The following is a 7160-nucleotide window of genomic DNA, read 5'->3' on the forward strand; positions in this document are numbered from 1 at the left end:
GTTTTTAAATGATGGTTTGTATTATTTAGGGAGCAAAAAAATTCCAAACCTACATGGCCCTGTGTGAAAAAGTAATTGCCCCCTGAACCTAATAACTGGTTAGGCCACCCTTAGCAGCAATAACTGCAATCAAGCGTTTGCGATAACTTGCAGTAAGTCTTTTACAGCGCTCTGGAGGACTTTTGGCCCACTCATCTTTGCAGAATTGTTGTAATTCAGCTTTATTTGAGGGTTTTCTAGCATGAACCGCCTTTCTAAGGTCATGCCATAGCATCTCAATTGGATTCAGGTCAGGACTTTGACTAGGCCACTCCAGAGTCTTCATTTTGTTTTTCTTCAGCCATTCAGAGGTGGATTTGCTGGTGTGTTTTGGGTCATTGTCCTGTTGCAGCACCCAAGATCACTTCAGCTTGAGTTGACGAACAGATGGCCGGACATTCTCCTTCAGGATTTTTTGGTAGACAGTAGAATTCATGGTTCCATCTATCACAGCAAGCCTTCCAGGTCCTGAAGCAGCAAAACAACCCCAGACCATCACACTACCACCACCATATTTTACTGTTGGTATGATGTTCTTTTCTGAAATGCTGTGTTCCTTTTACGCCAGATGTAACGGGACATTTGCCTTCCAAAAAGTTCAACTTTTCTCTCATCAGTCCACAAGGTATTTTCCCAAAAGTCTTGGCAATCATTGAGATGTTTCTTAGCAAAATTGAGACGAGCCCTAATGTTCTTTTGCTTAACAGTGGTTTGCGTCTTGGAAATCTGCCATGCAGGCCGTTTTTGCCCAGTCTCTTTCTTATGGTGGAGTCGTGAACACTGATCTTAATTGAGGCAAGTGAGGCCTGCAGTTCTTTGGACGTTGTCCTGGGGTCTTTTGTGACCTCTCGGATGAGTCGTCTCTGCGCTCTTGGGGTAATTTTGGTCGGCCGGCCACTCCTGGGAAGGTTCACCACTGTTCCATGTTTTTGCTATTTGTGGATAATGGCTCTCACTGTGGTTCGCTGGAGTCCCAAAGCTTTAGAAATGGCTTTATAACCTTTACCAGACTGATAGATCTCAATTACTTCTGTTCTCATTTGTTCCTGAATTTCTTTCGATCTTGGCATGATGTCTAGCTTTTGAGGTGCTGTTGGTCTACTTCTCTGTGTCAGGCAGCTCCTATTTAAGTGACTTCTTGATTGAAACGGGTGTGGCAGTAATCAGGCCTGAGGGTGGCTACGGAAATTGAACTCAGGTGTGATACACCACAGTTAGGTTATTTTTAACAAGGGGCAATTACTTTTTCACACAAGGCCATGTAGGCTTGGGTTTTTTTTTCTCCCTAAATAATAAAAACCATCATTTAAAAACTGCATTTTGTGTTTACTTGTGTTATATTTGACTAATGGTTAAATGTGTTTGATGATCAGAAACATTTTGTGTGACAAACATGCAAAAGAATAAGAAATCAGGAAGGGGGCAAATAGTTTTTCACACCACTGTAAATCATCCCTGACACAAGAGGGTCACTGAAAATGACAAATGAAAAATCCTACATATACTTTTTAAATATACTTTAATTTTACAAAACCGAAAGACTTCATTCATTGTCAGACAGTTATGGCAATGTTACTGCATCTCAATTTCAATTTGTCAAGGTATTGGAAACCAAATCAGGAAGTCCACCACAGGCTGGGAACCTTCACAATCCCAAGAGTACATGAATACATTGCACACAACAGAACATCATCAATATTATTATCTCACAATTCCATTCTTTTGAAATTCCTTAAAGTGTGTGTCATGTTTTGTGGTCTGGAGTCTGCCCTTCAGCACTGTCCCATTTCTTATATAAAACCAAAGAATTTTATTTTTAATTATTCTTCTAGTTTTCCAAACCAGTTCAACCAATTAAATGCCCCCTTGAAACTTGCGGCGAAATTTGTGGGGCTGGTGCAACATTTTTTAAACAAAAAATACATGACAAATGATATGATACATCCCTCCAAAATGAATCCTCTCGAACCTAAAAGCATGCTCTTGTTAGAGAATTTTAGATTCCTTCCGTGAAATAGGTTTATCCGCTATCCATACAATAATTTTGCATCTAAAACCTTCTACTTGTGTTTCTTGAACCAATCAGAACAGGCTTATTTAAGGAAATCTGAGATGTGATAACTGATAGTGTACTTCACATAGTGAACATGTCATTAGATATGGGGGTCTTCTTAGATTGTATAAAGACTGCAATAGTTAAACTCCAACCTCAAGAAAAATAATATTGACTCCTCTGTACCTGAAAACTTTAGACCTATTTCTAACTTGTCCTTTTTAAGTAAAATTCTAAATTTAGCAATTTTCAGCTATTAAATCACTATTTAAATAAGCATTCTATTTTTGATTAAATTTCAGACAAGTTTTAGAACAAATTCTAGTATAGAAACGGCACTGCTTAAAATGGTAAATGACTTGTAGGTCAGTGAAGACAGATGCCACCTATCTGTTCTATTCTTTTTCTACTAGTCCAGAGCACAGCACGTGACACTTTTGACCACAGCATTCTTACAAATCACCTTAGCCAATGGGTGGGCTTCTCCAGCAGCAACTTAAATTGGTTTCAGCCTTATTTAATGGGTAGAAAATTCTTTGTTAGTTGTGGTGATTATACTTTAGGGTTAGGGTCCATGATATTATAGATTTATACCACAATGACCTACTCGGGGCCTTCTGTTTTTTTCAATCTGCATGCGTCAATTAGACCAGATTACCTCAAAACATAAGGTAAACCACCACAGCTATGCAGAAGACACACAGCTTTACCAATCCATAGCACTTGATGACCCTGATGCTCTGGACTCTAACCTAATGTCTGGCTTTTATTTCTAAATGGATGAGTTGTAATTTTCTGAAACTAAATTAGGAAAAATCTGACCTCTTAGTCATTTGTAAAAACTGAAAGAATGAAGGTATTAGAAGTAAACTTGGCCTCTTAGCATTAAAAATTAAGGCAGAAGTAATCATAGACTCTGAATCCATCCATCCTCTTCCGCTTATCCGAGGTCAGGTCACAGAGGCAGCAGCTTGAGCAGAGAGGCCCAGACTTCCCTCTCCCCGGCCACTTCTTCTAGCTCTTCCGGGAGAATCCCAATGCGTTCCCAGGCCAGCCAGGAGACATAGTCCCTCCAGCGTGTCCTGGGTCTTCCCCGGGACCTCCTCTCGGTTGGATGTGCCCGGAACAGATGCCCGAGCCACCTCATCTAACTCCTCTCGATGTGGAGGAGCAGCGGCTCTACTCTGAGCCCCTCCCGGATAATTTATTGTAATTTATATTACAATATAAAATCTTTTTTTAAAGTTTTACTCTAAATGAAACTTTAAATTGCATATTACAAGGATTGCATCTTTCCATTTAAGGAAGACTGCAAACGTTGGAGCTCTTAAACTGCAAGATATTCAAAACTTAATTCATGTTTTCTGGTTTTAGTTGGCTAGATTACTGTAATGCCCTCCTAAGTGGTCTGCCTAAGAAAGACATCAATCGCCTGTAGTTAGTTCAGAATTCCCCTAAAAAAATCTTAGCCAGAAAACGAAAATCTGAGCACCTCTCATCAGTTATATCATTGTTGCACTGGTTACCCATGTTCCTCAGAAATGACTTTAAAATACCACTCATGAGATATAAAGCCTTAAATAATCGTGCTGTTCCTATATTTAGGAAAGCCCGTTTCACTAATCTTAGATATTCTAACAATCTTCTTATTATTCCAACAGTCAGACATTATCCAACCCGCTATATCCTAACACAGGGTCACGGGAGTCTGCTGGAGCCAATCCCAGCCAGCACAGGGCGCAAGACAGGAACAAACCCTGGGCAGGGGGCGCGTGCGCACACACACAAAGCACACACTAGGGACAATTTAGGAATGCCAATGCACCTAATCTGCATGTATTTGGACTGTGGGAGGAAACCCACACAGACACGGGGAGAACATGCAAACTCCACGCAGGGAGGACCCGGGAAGTCCTGCATAAAAGGCATTGATGAGGTGGCCTTTTGCTGCTATGCACCAAAAATCTGGAATACTTAACAGATGTGCCAGGCTAACACTGTGCATCTTTAAATGTGTCTTTTTCGTAGCATCATCTTAGTTCATCTCTTAATAACTAGATATGCACAGGATTATCATAGTCTTCAATGAATCTGAAATTTTTAATAGTCTTTACTTTTCACCATTTTCTTTTCCAGTTCTTCTACGTTTGCATTCTGGGCCACTATAACCATCTGATCAAAGTACCAACAAAACCCACCAAATCAAATCCTAAAATAAAGTGTACAAAACAATTAAGGAACTACCAAAAACTTTTGGCCTGGGACTCCTGCAGATTTAATTTTTTTTCTCCAACTTTTGGATTTTTTTAGAACTCCCTTACAACTTGACCTTATCATTGTTCTCACATTTAGAGACTTAAAAGCCAATTCTAAGTTCAATGACTCTATTTTTATTAATTCTATATGCATGTTATGTATTTCTTCATTACTTCTACTTCTTCTTTCGGCTGCTCATTACTATACTCTAATTTGAAATCGTTATTTCTTGCCTGTTCCTTGGAAACCTTGCAAAGAGCTCTGAGCTACATCGTTTGTATAAAAATGTAACAGAATAGAAATACATGTTGTATTAATAAAAGCCTATGGAAATGAAAACGAGCCGTGGACTCAGCTACTAGTCTATAACATTTTTCAGATTGTAAGGCAGCGTATTTTAGTCTCTCGACAGACGAGCTCCAATGGCTGCGTAGAATGGTCCATACACACGTCACGGGATAAAAGAAAAACCTAACTGTAATTATAATACAGTGAACAAGGATGATTATTAAAACAAAACGCAAACTGTAAAACGCAAAACATTCTCAAAAAATTACATTCACATCATATAGCTTATTAATGTTTTAAGTACATGGCACGCTACGGTAGAATACTCAAATTACAAAGTGCGCGTTACGAGTAAAATATAAAAATGACAAATGACCATTATACTTCGCTGTTCATAGTTGCCCATCCCACTTTATGTTGAATTTAGAAAGTCAAGGCAAAATGCTTACTCTTCTATAAAAACATAAATTTCATTACTTGCGCTTACATTTGGAGCACTGCGAAGCTTAGACTTTTTCTTGGTTTTCAAAACTCTACTAATTGTTTGATAAAAACAACCCCGTCAACCCGTGCGTGTTCAATTTGAATAAGCCGGTAAATAGACTGAAGCGTGGAAAGGAAGTGACGGCTTAAACCCGCCCTAAATCCAACGTCATTCCCTTCGAGCGGAGTGAAAAGCTGTCAATCAAAAAAATGCGCCTCGCCATTTCACTGACGTCATCAGTGAGGCGGTCCCCTCCGCTTTGTGGGGTGCGGTTAACCGTACAAATGCGTGACCAGTGGCAATGGGGGCCTTCTGGCACCTCAAAATCTCTACTGGCTCGTTCTGTTGCTTATTTGAAGTTGTTGAAGTCGTTGTGCTAAAATTTGAGAAGTATTTTCAATTGAGACGGAAGGATACATTTGCGCCCTATGTATATAGTTTTTATTACTAATAAGTATTAAAAGATTTTTAGAACAAAATACATTTATTAATTATTAAATATCAAACACAGAACGCAGTAATAGTACAACAGCAATAGGAACATAAAATTGCACATATTAAATCACACAAAATAAATATTACACATGAGATGAATTTGAATATTACAAAATTTTCAGTAATTTAATTTAATGATAGAGACAAAATAATATCAATAATACTTTAGACAAAACAACATTTGATATTACAATGAATAAAAAACTAAATAAATTCCCAATATAAAATCTTTTTTAAAGTTTTACTTTTCTTGCTTTTAGTGAAGCAAATTCATCAATTATTGTATCAAAATTAATTCGTTTTGTCAATTCATGTTCGACTGATAAAATTACCATATTTTACAATATTTCCTGAGCAAGTGACGATCTTTAATAGATTTTGATAATTTAAAGTGTACTAAAGATTCTTAAAGCTTCTTTCACCAGAAGCTACTGTAGCAGGCAGTGTTAGGAATACTGTATTCTCAATGCATCTTCTAAATTTGGATAGGACTGTACTAAACTATATTCATGAATCGTTTTTAAAATATCTAAACTTGTAGCTGCTTTAAGGTCTGAAATTAACGTCATTGCCTTATTTTTGAAACTAATTATCTCTGATAAGAATTCTACAGCATTTCTATCATTTGGATATTTAAGGAATACATCACAAGCTGTTTTTTTTTATTTTCTGTATCCATCGGCTTTAATTTTTCACCTGTTAAAAATTCGAAATCAGACGAAATCCCATATAGTTTTTTCATAGCTCCATCTAAGTTGTGATATTAACATATCTATTACTTCTTATATCATACGAGGAAAGCAGTGTATCGAGCGACAGCGCCCGATGCAAATCGCCAGTTTGCTTAAGGCATTTGACGAACATTGCAATTTGGCTTTTTTCTTTTTTTTTATTTTGCAGTTTTTAATGATCACTTTTCATCAATTTGGCGCCCTTTCCCATTGTTCACCCGAGGCAAGTTCCTCGTCTACCTCAGTTTGTCTCGGCCCTGCCTGAACAGGAACAAGTGATTCGCACTTGCTAATTTACCGAACCCCTCGAGCTAATACTTTGTACGTAGGATCAGAGCTGGTGTATGGTGTAATAGATATGAAATGTTATTTTATTGTTAAGTTCACATGGTTAACCACAATATAGCCTACACATATCCGATTAATTCACCCCAGGTCCTCGTGGAGTCTAGTTTGGCAGTATCTAGCACAGATCATGACGAAGTGCTTGTCACGTACTTCATACCGACGCCCATATTAAGAGAGGTAACTTGCAAACGCAGTCGAAGTCAGGACTCCCTATCCGTGCAGCGGCAGCGCTTACCACTGCGCCACCATGTTACAGGTTGTATATTATCATCTGTACACACCTTCTTAAAATTTCAATAAGGTTTTACCTCAGTCGATCACAGACAATGCTACCTGTGTGTTTCATTTCAAATTCAGTTTTATAGTCGTGTACACGGTCTGTGAGATGTTTTTTTGCTTAGCCTCTCAGATTGCAACTTTGTTTTGTAAATAAAGAACGTGCATGGGAATGGCTAAATATTTCAAT

This window comes from Polypterus senegalus, chromosome 12, assembly GCF_016835505.1.
Source record: "Polypterus senegalus isolate Bchr_013 chromosome 12, ASM1683550v1, whole genome shotgun sequence".
Lineage (NCBI taxonomy): Eukaryota > Metazoa > Chordata > Cladistia > Polypteriformes > Polypteridae > Polypterus > Polypterus senegalus.